The sequence below is a fragment of the Poecile atricapillus genome, chromosome 4 (genome assembly GCF_030490865.1).
Source record: "Poecile atricapillus isolate bPoeAtr1 chromosome 4, bPoeAtr1.hap1, whole genome shotgun sequence".
NCBI lineage: Eukaryota > Metazoa > Chordata > Aves > Passeriformes > Paridae > Poecile > Poecile atricapillus.
This window is the reverse complement of record NC_081252.1, coordinates 3,747,532-3,763,194: the sequence shown is the minus strand read 5'-3', so window position 1 is coordinate 3,763,194 and position 15,663 is coordinate 3,747,532. Positions and strand designations below refer to the sequence as shown.

General features: G+C 43.2%; 1 protein-coding gene across 1 annotated transcript in view; it reads left to right on the top strand.

Annotated features, from left to right (window-relative positions):
- Positions 1 to 7,182: 7,182 nt before the first annotated feature.
- Positions 7,183 to 15,663, top strand: part of ANK2 (ankyrin 2) — a 260,764-nt gene continuing 252,283 nt past the window's right edge. The window contains exon 1 of the mRNA XM_058838913.1: positions 7,183 to 7,324. The gene's annotated coding sequence lies outside the window, so the exon portion shown is untranslated. The remainder of the gene's footprint in view (positions 7,325 to 15,663) is intronic.

Sequence of the window (15,663 nt, the reverse complement as noted above, 5' to 3'; positions counted from 1 at the left end):
CATATCCATTGCCCTGTTGGGGGTATTGATGATTCTGCAGCTTTTGTGTATTTTCTAGACATAACTGTGTTATTTGCCATATTGCTTGATGATCACAGATCCTCAGCATTCAAATTCTCTTAGAAAGCAAAATTAGGCAGTGATTGAGAATTTGGGCAGCAAGTCCCAAGCAATATTATTTTGAATGTTTGGTGTCCCCCACAGAGGGGGAAATAAACAGGGTGCTTGGCTGAAAGGGCCTTTAAACTCAAACCTGACTGTGTCAGCTCTTCAGCCTCATGTTTTGAGTGACTGCAGTTGCCCATTTCTTCTGTTTACTCCATATGTTGGGCCAGCATTAGGGGTGGTTATGTAAATGTGTCTAGAGGGTAAGTTCTATTTAACCAAAAGTATTTCCAGTATTAGTGTTGTTTTCGTGGAGATGCCTGCCTGGCTGATTTTTTTATAGAATGGTTTAGCAGATAAATCAAAACATTTTTTGAAAATGCATTTGAACCGTAGGCCAGGCCTCCATACGTGCCTCCCTTCTTTCTGCCAAAATGTCAGCGGAGAGCCTGATCAAAGCATTTTCCTCGGCACATATTTTAAATTGTGAAAGATGAGACATAGAATTTCTGATAGCAAATGATTATCAACCAGAAAGAATTGTTGAGAAAATGGAGCTTATCTCTAACTGTTGACCTTAGTCTAATGGGAGTCTATGGGAATAAGATCATCTAGACACAACTTCTTATGGGAAGCAGTTTTCTTGGAGCTTTCTCTTCATTAGTCACCTAAGAATTCATTTCAGTCAGACATTTCTCATAAGCATTTTCTTAAGATGCGACTCATGTTGCAACTTTAATGTTGTTCAAATAACTCAGGCATCTCCTGGAGCAATTCTGATGGCTGCAAAGCTGCATTTCTTCCTCTTATTTGCTTCTAATGCTTTAGCAGTGTGGATTGGAAGGAGTTTTTTCAGGGCACAGCCTCAAGTTATGCCAGGCCAAGATGCTGACAGATTCAGACAGTCTGGTTTGCCCAAGTGGCTGTTCTTTAAAACTGATACTAAAACAAACCTGGCTTTGTGAGCAACAGCACTGGAAACTCAGATTCAAAGGTTAGGGCTTTAAAAAAATGACACCTTTGATGTGACAGCCAGTTCAATTGTTCACCAGCATAAGGCAGAAATCTGGGACTGGAAGGGCTCTGAAAACTGGGTGGCATTTATCACATATCTTCTAGTCCAAAACCTATGAAATTCTTCTCTAAAAGGTAACTGATAAACTTTTCTCGAACATAAATGTTTTCTAGTTGCTTTTTTTGTACAAACAACTTGTTAAGATATAAATTGCAAGCGCTGAGGAAGGCGATACTCTTCTCAGAGACTTAGAGCAAAAGCAAAAGAGAATAATTGCTGTACAGGGAAGTTGGGGAAGCCCCCTTTTTATGGGAATTGAAAGATGCAGGGGTGAGAGAAGAGGTAAACAGAAGTGACAGTGGGAAAGAAGCAAAGGAAAAACAATGGAAGGCATCAAAGCAATTGGAAATGCAAGTAAAACACCTTCAGCTTCGTCTGACTGTCAACAAATTACAGCCCAAAATATCTTTCTCATGTATGGAAGTGTGAGCATTTAAAATATGCCTTTCTTTTATTAAATAGATATGTGAAGGGGGAACTATTTTTAATAAACAAATATCCTAGAGCCAGAGTGGCTGATTTCAGTCACAAAATCCAGTTCCTTTAATTATTTTTTTCATTGGTTAAGTGAAAATGAAATCGGGCTTTTATGGGTGTTGCGAAGTATTTTTTTTTTTGAGATTTTTGGATGAGTTGCGGCATGAAAATATCAGAGAGGAAAAGGAATCAATAGCAATTGTCTGGTCATCATCTTGCTGCTGTGGCTATGTTAGAAGCAGCGGAGCATGGGCTGTTTTGGCTGAGCTTGCCAGGTTAGCACCTCTGCAGTGTGTCTGCTTCCCAGGGAGGAATTTTTTGGTATCAAATGACACAATAGTTAGGAATTCTGGTTTTGTTTCTTCTCAGGTATTATGTCAGTCTAGAACTACTTAAGAGCAGGTTTTCTGAGTTTTAAGTCTGTACTCTGAATGCGTACTTGGAGCATGAATCTTGGAAGCTTTGGGGGGAAAGAAAGAAGCATAGGCATTGAATTTAGCGGGAAATCTTATCCTAAGGCTGTCCTATTACACCTCCGTAGGCCAAATGGAGATTGTTCAGCAAGTGAGAATGGTGAGGAAGTCATGGAATGCCAGCCCATGTTTATTTCCTCAGTGTAAATACCATGTGTTTTCAATCTTGGCTGTTGCTTAATATCGATTATCTGTCTGGGAATACGCAAGTTAAAAAGCCAGACGTGTGAAACGTTTGCTCATTTTTCCAGGAATATGGAAAGTTGGCTGTAGGTGCGTGCCTGCCCTTCCTGCCAGACTCCTCCAGCGATGGGCTTTGAACTCATCCCTGTTTTGAGCTTGTAAATGCTCTCCCTCAGCACTGTACTTGGATCCTACAGCCACACACTGTGTGTGCTCCCACTGCCTCGCTCCACGCCCTCAAACAATTAGAGCCCAACAGCAAGTGCAGTGGAGAGGGGAAATATTTGAGATTTATTGTGGAGTCTGAGTTTCTGTTTTCCCAAAACAGGAGCTTTCTTTTAGTGGTATTCAGCAAGTGGCCTTTCTCACAGGAACTGTGCCAGAAGATGGCATTGCTGTACGCAGAGCACTCATCTCCATTGCAACAAGTCATTAGGAGGAGTGGAAAAACTGCAGCCTCCTAGTCCATTAGACTGAGTCAGGCTGTCAGGAAATGAGTTTGCCTTCATGGTGCACGTCAAGGACAGTTCCATTAAAATATATTGTGTGCTAAGGTTGTTTTTGTTTTTAATTGTTGCTGTTTAACAAGAAGCCTTTGTTTAAAAGTCTGGATTCATCTGTAGGCCTAGGGGGTGTATCTCAATACCCAGAACTCTCTTTATTTTCAAATGGAAAAAGGAGACACTATTAAAAATCCTCTGTGTTCACACTGTCTTTTGCCAGCATCTTACTCTTTGACTTCAGGCTCTTCTCATTTTCCTCCAAACACTGTTTCCCAGCCATCCCTCAGGTGCAGTGGGAAAAGTATTTTCAATAAATTTGGTTTGAGAATGGCCTATGTGCAAGAGTAAGCAGCTCTTGGCACACTCCAAAGGCTTCTGCAGTGAGTTTAATCCCAGAAGATAGTAAGCATCCCTTGGGGGTGGGTGAAAGCCTGAGGAAAAGTTGTATTCAATTAGCAAAAATGTGATTTTTCCAAGTTTGTGCTTTATAGCAAGTTTTGTTATCTTGGTGAGTGAACGCTGTAGCTCTGATTTCCACAGGCTGTAGGATGAATTGATGTGATAAGACTACAGTTTTTCTTAGGGGAAAAATTGGAATCTAAGTTTTGCTGGATACTGTAGAGTAGATCCACTCTGTGGATCTGTCCTTGTGTAAGGATTACAGTGTGGTCATGTCTGGGAATGCTGACAGAAGCTGCCTGTTGTGGTTTCAGCTCCCCAGGGAACTGTCAGGTTTGTTGGAAAGCTGCTTGTTCCTGTCGTGAGCTTTGGAAAAAAGCCTTAGGTTGGCTCATGCTGGTGGCTGAACTGCAGGAGACACCTCCTTCACTAGTGGCCCTAACACTGAACAGAGATGCGCAGAAATTTAATTAGGAAGACATAGTGCTGGAAATGAACAAATACCAGAGAGCTTCCTTTTGCCTACTCTGCAAATGAAGTTAGATGCCCTTGCCAGTAAGGCTTTGAGGGGAAGGAAAAGGAAAGCAAACAACAGTGAAGAAAAATGGAAAGAGTGTAAAGCAATTGTTTCAGTTACCCTTTGAAGCAAAAAGTGACTCCCCAGCATCGTTCACTTGCTAATTTGGCCACGTGAGGTTTCCTGGTGGGTTTCCATTCAAAACTCCTAGGTTTTGGAAGCAGAAGTCAAGGACATAAGCACTCTCCTTTTTCTTTGCTTTTCCCATTCCTTGGTCAAAGTGATTCTGTGGAATTTAGTTTGGAGTTAGTGGTGGATATCCAAGGTGGATAGCCAAGGTGGAGACCCAAGTCCATGGGTAGATATTGTCTTGCCCTCCCTGCAGGTGGAGCCTCCCCTGGGAGGAATATGATCTGCTTCTGTAATATTTCTAACCCATCCCTTCAGGAGCAGTTCCTTTTGGGAGGGATCTCCAAGCTCACTGTTGCTGTTACCCTCGTGAAGTAACTACCATGGAGAATACAGCTTAAAAAGCCCCAAATTAACCATGCTGCCTTTGACACACACAAGGCTCTGGTGTCCACTAGTCCAAAGCTGCTGTGTAGCCTTGGGCTAATTGCATTTGGCAGCTGCTGCTCTGTGGTTTGCTCTGCCTGGAAGGTGACTTCCTTTAGGTCTTTCCTTTTGTGGTTCAGGAGACAGGCTGTGAAGGGCTTTTCTCACAGCTGGCCTTTGTCAACTTAGTTCTGAAGGGATTGATGCTGGAGAGAATGATTTTCTTCATAGCCTGTTGCTGTGCAGAGAGCTTATTTAATGGTGAAACCCTTGAAACATTCCTAGCAGGAGTGAACTCCTTGTTCTGCTGGTTGATGACAGGTTGTTTTGGCCACTCCTTCTTGTTAGTTGTGATGTAAGAAAGATAGATTAACTCCACGTTGGACAAAACATTCTGAAGCTCAGTGGATATGGATGCATCTTTGGGTAGTAACCTGTCAGTTGAGCTTTTTATATGTGTGTTTTTAATTTGAGCTGAGTCACAAGTGACCAGCCTCTGGCTTGAGCTCAGTGGCATGTTCCATTCTGCCTGTGGCAAGGCAACCGGACTGCTCAGATGTCAGAAAATGAAACACAGAGGAACAGCTTTAATTAGCTAAATGACCTGCTCCCCCTAAGAGCTACTTTGACACCCAATTCATTAAAATATTGCTGCTTTCACCATCCAAAGCTCCAATGCCTGTGCATGTATGTGTATTTACTTAATAACCAACCATCCTTTATGGCTATGCTGGGCCTGCTCCAGAGTTTCTTTTACACTTGGGATTTGCTCCTGTGTAATTCCAGAAAGGGTTATATTTGAAGTGGGTGCAGTATTATGCTGAGCTCTTTACACAGAGCTAAAAGCGTTATCGATTGCATTCGCTATGAATGAAAGAACTTAGATGTATCTGGAAAATGAGAGAAGGAGGAATGGGGAAAAACAAATGAATGTTTTATGTCACATATTTCAATGCAGCAATTTCCTAGCTTGCTTTATTCCTGACTTCCTTCGTGTTGCTCTTGGCGTGTGTTTTGCACTGCAGGATTCAGAGTGCCCAACCTCATCTGGCTGCGCACACAGTGCCACTGCTTGCTTTGGTCTCAGAGTGATGTTGGAGGTCACATCAGTCATTTTATATCAGTGATGTGGAAGCGTAACAAAATTAATTTGAAGGGGGGAGGGAATGCACAGAAAGAGATCTGTTAAGATTGTTATGCTGGATTTTATTTTTTTAAACTTCATTTACAGTGTTAATGGGAGTATTGAGAGCTGTTAAATCTCTCTCAGTATTGGTTTGAGACAGCACTGAGAAGAGCTAATGTTTACAGCTTCACAGAGCAGCTTTTTTCTATTTTTGCATTTCTTCATATTTCTTGTTCTCTTTAACCCAAATCTCCTGATTTTTGCAGCACAAAGACTGTCTTGTGTTTCTTGATGTGTGGGTTAATATTTTCTTACTAAAATTACCAAACCTTATGTGGCTGAAACAATTGGGGCTTCAATATCCATGAGTTTATACTACAGGATTTTGTATGCTTAATTGTTTTTTTGGCAAAGTGCACAGCTATGGAAAATACCTGGCGCCCTTCACTGTAAGTTCCCCTTATTGCACCGAGGAAGCCCTAATATTGTAAAAGAATCAGACTTTGTCCATTCTATGCTCAAGTGATGATAGACTAGAAGGGGAATGGGATGTTACCTGTCATCTTTGAACCACAGGTAATTTCTGAGTGCTGCTGTGTTCTGAGCTTTGCACGGCCCATGCGGCTGAAGGTGTCAGAGCACATGAGTCAGCATGTGGAGCGAAGCCACGTGGAGGTGTTGGAGCAGGGGTCTGTCTTGTGCTGCATTTCACGGGAGGTGCTGACATGCTGTCTGCTCTCTGCCAGCCCTATGCCATGACATGCCTTTCCTTCTGTCCCTAGTTCTCTCAGCTTCTCCTTTCCCAGGGTTTTGCCTTTGGATGTTCCCTGGACTACTGGCTTAGACTTCATTTCTCACTCCAGCTATGCACCTCAAGCAGGTTGTTCAGCCTGGAGTAGAGAGTGCTCTGGGGAGACCTTCCACTACCTAAAGGAGCTCCAAGAGAGCTGGAGAGAGACTTGTCACAAGGGCATGGAGAGACCAGACAGAGGGCAGAGTTCTAGTGGATATTAGGAAGAAGTTCTTGGCTGTGAGGGTGGTGAGGCCCTGGTTGGGGCCGGAGGGAGGACCGGGTTGCCCGGAGAAGCTGTGGCTGCCCCATCCCTGCAAGTGTCCAAGGCTGGGTTGGTCAGGGCTCAGAGAAGCCTGGTCCAGTGGCAAATGTCCTTGCTCATGGCAAGGGTGGTGGAAGGAGATACCTGTAAGATCCCTTTCAACCCAATCCATTCAGCGATTATTTTAGCTTAGCTGTAGTCTCAGAAGTACATCATAATGCGGCAGTAAAGCAAAATTAGATGTCTTTAGACAAAACCAGCCCTGTTTGCTGGCCTCGTCGTCGCTCAGCAAAGCTCTTTGAAAGCAGCTGCTTTGCTCAGTTTCCCCTTGTCCCTGCTCCCAGCACGGCTCCTGTGCTTGGCTTACCCATAACTCGCCAGCCCCGGCTCCAGGTGTACCCTCTGTGCATTGCCGGGGGAAGAGGGGCGTGGGGGAACGAAACAGAGCGGTGTGTGCGCGTAGTCTGTCAGGGGCTGTGGCTCCCCTGTCCCGCCCCTCGTGGGAGCCGAGCCGGAGGGTGCCCACGCAGGTTCCTCCCCCGCTGCGGGCGCGGGTTCCAGCGGAGAGCCGGCGAGGGGCGGCGCGGGGCCGGGGCCGCCCCCACGGGTGTCCCGCCTGTCGCCACCGCCCGGCGGGGGCAGCAGCGGGCTCCGTGCCGTCCTGCCTGCCCGTGCTCCAGATCTGGCGTGAGCGAGCTTGGACGTAGCGGGAGAGGAGGGAGGGGAGAGGGAGGGCTCCCCGCTCGGCGCTGTCACCGGCGGGGGGCGGCGGGCAGCGCCCGCGGCTTGCGGCAGCACCGGCGCTGTGACGGGCGGCTCGCAGGAACCCGGCGCTGAGGAAGGAATACACCCGTCAGTAAGTTATCCGGGGTCGCTGTCCATCCAAGAGCCCGTGCAAGGGTGTCGTGTTTCGTGGCTGTGGCTTGGGTGGTGGGGTTTTGCGGCTTTTCTATTCCCCATCGGTATTTGTCAATGGCAGCCACAGAGCTTGTCCTGTGTATGGAACTATTAAAATCTAAATATCAGACAGGGATAGTCGAAATTTATTTTTTTTTCAGCAGAGGCAGGAAGTCTGCCTTCTGCCAAAGTAACACGTCAGGCAGATGAGGGGATGGGGTAGGAAGCCCCCGTTTGTATTGCTAGGTGCTGAGAGAATTTTGGGTGCCATCCCGCAGCCGTGTAACGCTGGTAGTCACAGGTGCTCTTGCTGCATTTGTAGAAGAGCTGCATGGAAGAGGGGCTTGCCTCAGCCGTGCACTCTGCCTTTCTGCAGAGTGAGAAAGATCATCATTCCGAGTGGGAAGAGGCAGAGGGAGATTAGTCAATTATTTCTGTATTCTCTGTAAAGGGATGTCTTGAAAAATTTTCCCTTCGATGTGATGGGAGGGGGTTGCTAGAGGAGATAGTCAGGGTTTCTGATTCTTCTCTTTGAATGAATGAGGGCTCAAGGGAAGCAGAATGTTCTCAGTTCCTGAGCTTTTCTCCCTTCCCTTTCTTTCTCCTCGAGAAGCCCGACTATCAGACGTGCACGTTAAATCCTCGTTTCCTATTTAATTTTCCCTCATGATGGAATAAAGCAACACTAGTTAGCGTTTCTGATACTGAACAGCTGAATGTAGAGGCTGCTCCTGTCTGCAGCTCCACCAAACGATTTCCAGGCTCCATTGGCAGCAGTGAACAGATTCTGACTGTGCAGGAGCCAAGGATGGAGCCTTGACTAAGGCACTTGGGTGTGTCACCTCTTCAAAAGACAGATTGATTTAACCTTTGCTTTTGCTTTCAGCTTCCTATCTTTTGATACAGGTGAGGAGAAAAAGGAGATCACAGAGATGTTAATTCATCTTTCCTATTTTAGTCTTAGTTATTTTACTCGATTTTTGTTTTTGTTAGGGTGTTTAAGAGGGAAAATCCATTCTAGAAACATGCTTAAGCATCCATGAGTCACTCTATGTGGATGGGGTCGTGTCTGTGAAATTCCCCTGTTGCTGTTTGCTTTCCTCATTTTTCTGCAAAATGGGCTTGAGGTTTGTGGAGGTGTTACTGGAGAGTAGGATGTTGTAGCTGCTGCAGAGTGTTTGTGAATCTGTTGCACTTTTCACTCAGAAACCTTTACCTTTTTTTTGGTAGCACAAGATGGAAGAGTGGGCTGGTACGGAAGGGCAAGGAAACACTTTTAACAAGTTTTTTTGCCATTCTGTTTGACTTTGGTGCCTTGTGTATCAATGTTATTTCCAGCATCTGTGCTTACAGAAGGGCAGAGCCACGCAGAGGTTGGCACTGGATGATGATGATTGCTTGAGTTAAAGGCTAAGCCAGTGCTAGTCAGGTTAGCACTGGTATTCCAGGGCTTCATCTAATGACCACTGTGAATGATAAAAAGCACCCTGCCAACCTGAATAGATTTTTGGATCAGCTCCCATGCTGCCCATTTGGATAATTAGGGACTCTGGATTTAACCTTTCCCAAACTTGTTTCTAAATATTTATAAATGAAATTCAAGTCTTACCTTTCTCTTATTTTGCTAAAACCCAGTAAAAAGCTAAGTATGGTTTTATTTTAAGTCTGATTTAGGGTTTTGCCAGATTATTTTGTTGGCTTGCATCTGTCTGCCTACCCTGGCAAGCTGTGGGCATTTCAGTGGCCCGGATACAATCCTCGACTTGTCTTTTCTTTCTGTGCACTAGGCTACACTGATATGGTCAATAAATTATCACTTCAAATGCTGCTTGGGTGTTCTGAGAGCAATTAGACCCTTCCTGGTCCTGCTACATTTGTACCTCTGAGGAAATAAAAAAAGCCTCTTGTTACTGGCTGATGTCCTCTCCCACCGAGTGATTTACTCTGGTACCTATGTGGCCCTGTGGACTCTGTAATGAATGGCTTTAAAGAGCTGAAAGAGCAGAATTTTTGGTGATTTTCCTGTCGTGCTCTCCAACTGCTTAAATCAGGGGTGGCTTCGCTGTAATTTGTAGTCTTTTGGATCCAAGGCCGGAGTCACGTTAATCCATTTCGGAAGCAGTGGGAGGGGAGCCAGTTTCCAACGCTTTCTGAATCGCTTTTTGGGGAAGGTTCCGAATGTAAATCATGGCAAGTCCATGACTGGAAAAGAAAAACGTGACTGTCAGGCCATAGTGCTTTGGAGGAATAAATACCATCTAAAGTTGAGTAAATTTTATGGCCATGGGTAGCTTTAGTCCTGTACTGCTCTGTGGGCTTTTTGGTATTTGGATCTCTTTAATTGGTTTCGCTTGGGCATAGAGCACAAGCAGATATCTCGTATAGTAAACAAAGCAGCAGATTTAAGTTAATGCTAATGTGTTTGCAGGCTGAGCCAAAAGCTTTTCAGGGTTATTATAACATGCTGGGCATACAGCCCATCGATCTAAGTGTCTGGAGGAGACAAAAGTTATGGATTGACTCATTGTACAAATCAGCTCATCTGAAAGTCAGATTCTGCTATTTGTTACCATCAGTAATTTAGTCGTATTAAGTATGGCTGAGGACGGGTGGCAGTGTGGCCAGAATATTGAGATGGGATTTCAGAGATCCCAGGAGAGCCATTCTCTGCTTTGCCACGGCAGATTTCCCGTGTGACCTGGGGCAAGTCATTAAACGTTTCTGTAAAGTAGGGTTGGTGGTAGCTCCTTCTTTTTCGCAGGGTGTGTGAAGATTATTGGGTTAGATCCATTTGTGAGGGGTTCATATAAATGCAAATAAAATATCAAACAGTGCATCTGAGCAATATGTGTCTCCTACATAACTAGGCAATACCTGGATTTGTTAGCCTGTCTATGTATGGGCTTCTTACTATAATATGCTTACATGCCTCTGTTTTAATTTTGGTGATAAATCCTGACCATTAATGCGGGGCAACTGTGAGAAAAGCCTTTGTTTGTTGTCAGTTCCAACCTAATATTCTGAGACCGTTCCAGTTGTTAAACACAACATTGGAGTTCGTTGTGTATTAACAATGACAAGATAAAGCAGATTCTGATGGCAACTTAAAAATGTAATTCCCGTGTGCTGGGGATAATGGCATGGAAACCTCTCCTCCAGCAAGTGCTGCTATTGAAATCCAAAATAATTTGTGTATTTAACTTCAGAAGATTTCAGATTCCTGGAAGTGGTTCAGTCCCATTCACTGGGAGTGCTTGGCTAAGTGTAGAGTCTGGGTCTCTCGAATTATGTAAACTCTGCTACTTCAGACTAACACCTATATACAAAGTTACATTTTAAGCTTCACAGCCTCAGCCCTTCTTTAGAATAAACCAACGAAATAGTGGGGATCTTTGGGACATCTGTCTTCTTGGAAGCCAAATATTTGTGTTCCATGGAACAACTTCATCAAGGCTGGTCAACTACAGCGAACAAAAAGTTCTTAACCTCTGGTACAGCAGCTTTAGTTGTGTTGGGCATCTTGAACAGGTGGTGATGTACAGCAATTGTTCAGAGACTGTTAGAGGTATTTTTTCGTATTTTGTAACATCTAGTTATAAATTAGAGTTTTACCATCATAAGAAATGCATACTGGTCATGTAAATATGTTTCTGTTGCTTTTGTATTTTTTCCATTGCTTTTCAGCATGTATTCCCACTTAGTCACAAAGCTCAGCCTTGTTGGCCGTGGGCTGCTGCAGAGGGAATCCTCCCTCTTGGAGTGGGAATTTTGGGCAGGAGGTGGGATGGATGTGGGTCTGTCTGACTGCCAGGCCCCCAAAAGGGCAGTCCCAGCACAGGGAGGGGGCAGTGTGGTGGCTCCCACAGGTTCCTCAGCAGCACTGGCTCATTGGTGCCTTCCCCTCGTGACAAGTGTGAACTGTGCCTCCCTTCAGACGAGTCTGCTGTCACCATTGTCCAGAACAAGTTTATTTTTTGATAGGTCCTATTTGAAAGAGTATCAAAAACGTGTATTTGGTGCTCCAATTTTTTTGCTTGGCTAGCTATTCTTTCAGCAGAACACCTGTTCCTCCTCTGGACACATCCTTTTGCCTTCCCACCCCCCAGAATCTCTTCTGCATCCGTCCCCTCTTCAACTTTTGCAGTGAAACTGGATGCTGAAGCTTGTCACTTGACCACCTTCCTGTGCTGTTTCATTGGCTTTCATCTGGTCCCACGGGTTAGATTCCAAAGACACTCATATAATATGCTTCAATTGAAGCTGAGGAAGTATTTTCTTATTAAATAATTGGCCTGAAATTATTTCCAAGTCGCTATTAAAACTTAATTTCAGCTTATTTTACGAAGTCTTCATCCTCCCCCACTCTTTTGTTTTTTTCCTGACAGAGGCTTTCATTTTACATTTTCCCCCAACTTTGTAACAAGGTTTGGAGAGAAGAAACACATAAGTTTTAAAAATATCTATTTATATTTAAGAATTTTATGCATACACACGTACATACATCAGTATAATAGAAAATTTGACTCACCACCTCTTAGCTCACTCTAAAAATTCCTTTTGGTAAGTAAGGGAGGGAGAACTTTTTAAAACAAGCAACATATATCATTATTTTAAAAAAATCTAGTTAATTTTAAATGTTGTCTACAATATTCCAGAGTCTTGAAAACTATTTATAGAGATGACTGTTTTGAATGTAAAGCCATTTTTCACATGATAAACAAAAGATAATGATCCCTTGGGTTTATTTTGACCTACAGTGCACTGATTCACCACTCACTGGTAACAATAGTTGAACTCTGTTGGGGTTTTTATTTTGTGGCTCAGCACAGGTCTGAGGTTGTAGCAGTCCTATTGTTGTGTTCCAATTCCTGAGTTCATTGATGGCAGCATATGTTTTTTACTTGCTTAAAAAATTAGGTATTTTCCCATCTGCTATTTGAAGCTGTGGAGAGAAAACTTAATGCCGTTTCTTTATTTTTCTGGGAAAAGATGGAGGTCAGTTGTGAGATTTTGACACATGCAAATGACTTAAAATAAATCAGTTGTGGCTTTACAATTATAATCTACCTAGAGGGAAACAACAAAATTAGCTGCAAAGGAACTTTACGTATCATACCTTGTGCAGAAAGTGCATGTTTTAGCATGATCTTGATGTTAAACAGGAAGAACCGATTTATAAGAGCCTCTATTTCTATTTATGTCTTGAACAGAAAGTTGATGACTTCCAGAAATGAGTATTTATCAATTTTTAAGAAGATTAATTGATTCAGGAATTTGTTTGTAAGCAGAGAAATCAATGTTATGCTTTGAGCTGCTATGGGCTCTCTTTTTTTGGAGTAATTTTAAATAGTGACGGCGACTTAAAATCTGAATTGCGTGCAGTTAGAGCTCTGATTGGCACATCAGCACCCAACCAGCAGAGCAGCTGCGATCATTTCATAGCACACTTCACTTCATGGATCCGATCTGATGTTGAGAAAAACAAAACCATACGGCCAGTTCCTCGTGCGGAGCTCGGTGCTCTGCAGGCAGCTGCTGCCTCTTGCCTGCATGTCTGGAATTCTCCAGCCCTTCTGGATGTTCCACGTGCTTCCTCCCTGTCACCTGTGGGAGTGAAGTGTGTGGGGTGAAAGTGCTGATGCCACGCTGCAGGGACCGGGGTAGGATGAATACCTGGAAAGGAAAGTGGCCCTTGGGATGCATTCCAGGATGCTCCTCAGATTTCATCAACATGCTGCTTTTGTTCAGAGCTATAGCAGAGATCTTTATAAATACAATTAAAGCCATTAACCCAAGTACATCTAGGTGAGAGTTATTTCAGTGAGGCACCTTCACTGGCTCCCTCCTTGCCTCTTCTCTTGCCGTGGGTGCTCACCACTCCCAGGTGTCACACACTCATTGGCTTCCTACGGGTGGCACATCAGGTTCTTGACTATATATTGTTTGGGAAGATAAAGCGTTTCAGCTCTGTCTTTTCTTCCATAAAATGGGTTTTGAACGATTGATTGAAAGGCAATAGCTGGAGTGCACACATGGATGAAACAAAATTATTATGTACTATAGAAAAAATTATTGGTTTAATTTTGAAAAAGGAGGGTTTTTTTCTGAGAGATGAACAGCGTTCAGCTGTCAGTGTTCCGTAATAATATTGGGTAATTGTGTACAAGCACTTAAAAGGTTTCTATTTCTAGTCTTTGAAATGACTCACTAATAAAATAGAGCTGCAGGTACAGGAATTCCTCTGACACTGTGTGCCACTGCAGGAGATGGCTCCGTTTGCCCCAAGGGATATGAAAACATCCAGTGTTTTCTTCTGTGGTTTCTGCAAGGGAGAGTATCAGCCCAGCACAAAGCATATTGAGTATGGGAGGCTGAGGGGTGTCCAGCAGAGAAGTGTGTGCAAGCCAGGAATAGCTTTCAGGGTCTTCCTGAAATTTCTTGTTGTTCCTTGCCCCTTTTTGTTATCCCAAGAGAAAGGTCATTGAGTAGCAAGTAAAAATATTTTTGAGCACATGGAATTTCACAGACCTTACCTGTTGTTTGTGGGGAGTTTTTGCACTGTTGATTAGCACAAGCAATTATATTGGCTCTAAAAGTGTGATAGGAGGCTAAAAGTACAGAGGTCATGTGCCCTTGTGGCCCGTCTGGCTGATGGAAGAGGAAGAAGTGCAAAAAACGGTGGTCAATCTTCCTGTGTCAGGTTAGTGACTGCACCAACCATCTGCTCTAATGATCAGAGCATTTTCCACTAAATGCAGTTGCATGAAAATTGGCCATTTTTAACAGCTGTCTGGATTTAAAAGGCAGTTTTTGAAGTCCAGGATGAAAGGCAAGGAAAAATATCTTAGCCATGATTCTCTTGACCTCCATCTATTTCATGGAAGGAAAACTTGATTATGCATGTGCACAGTTGATGTCTAAAGGGTTATGGTACCTGGCCAGTCCCTTGTTTGTTGTCCTGTGACTGGAAGCCTTTCGTCTTGCTGTGCTGTACCTTGAGCTTTATGATCAAGGGTCATGTTGCTATCACCAGAAGGAAGCAGTGGCTGCAAGATTTTGCAGGCTGCATGACATGTATCCTTAGATTGGGCTGCTTTTTTTGTCATCATGTCTTTAGGTGGTTTGACCGGTTGGTGAAAGCCTGAGTTCAGTTTTGCTTTGCTTTTTATTTAAAGGCAAAAGTACATTTGGATGGTTTGGTAATAAAATCCTATGGGAAAAAAGATGGTGTAGAAACATCTTAAAACTGCCTTCAAGAATTACCTACTCGTAAAGTAGCTGGATCATAGGTGACATGAATTATTTGGCTACATGCAGGTCAGCAGAGAGAAGGAAGGGATGGCAAAGGTGTCCTGTGAAAATTTTTTAAGGTTTAAAAATTTGGATTTACTTTGTTTTAACTTGTTGCTGATAACTCAGCACTAAGGTGTGTGCTTGGGAGTGTATTTGCTCTTGCCCCTTAAGGAATTTAAATACAGTGTATCTACTTATTTCTCAAGATGGAGAGATAGATATATTTGTGTGTATATGAATATAAAAGATAAATACCAATATAAAAAATTATGTAGGAAAACAAACCTTGTAAAATTATTCTGAATCACCTCTCTCTTACTTAAACAGGGGTGTTTATGCCCACTACTCTGATGTGACCTACTTTTTGGAAATCACAGCATTATTCTGTGTACAGTGTGCAGCCTGTGAGATGTAGTCAAACAATAATTTGTATTGTGCATACAATGAACATTTATAAAAAATTCACTTGTATTAAAGAATGTAATGGTTTTGTGGTGACCTTCCATTTTGAGGAAATGAAGGAGAGAAAAGCTGAATATAATAGGGAATGATACAGTGGTATCAGTCCATCTTCCGAGATGCTCCCTGGTCTGAGTGACAGGCAGTAATTGATGTGCTCTCATTGCTTTGTCACCTCAGCTTATCTTCATTCTAATTATTGCCACCTGCCTGCTCTGACTGAGCATTTGGTGTGGGTGTTGGGATGACTCCTGAATGCTGTGCAGGCTTCATGTCATGAAATACCCTGGATGAGAAGGATATGCAGAATTTTAAGTTACTATGAAATATCTGACCTCTGCAGTGTAAGTCAATATATGGATGTGCTGCAAAGTATTTAGGGCATAATTATTGAAAATGTGTTTTTGATCATAATATTGCGGTCACTTTGGCAGAGAATGCTAAAATGAAATATTAAAGGACCTAGAAAACATTACAAGTCAGGTCTTTAGGGAAAAGAGCAAAGGTCTAATTACAAGTAATTTAAAATTGTTTCTGCTAAAAATT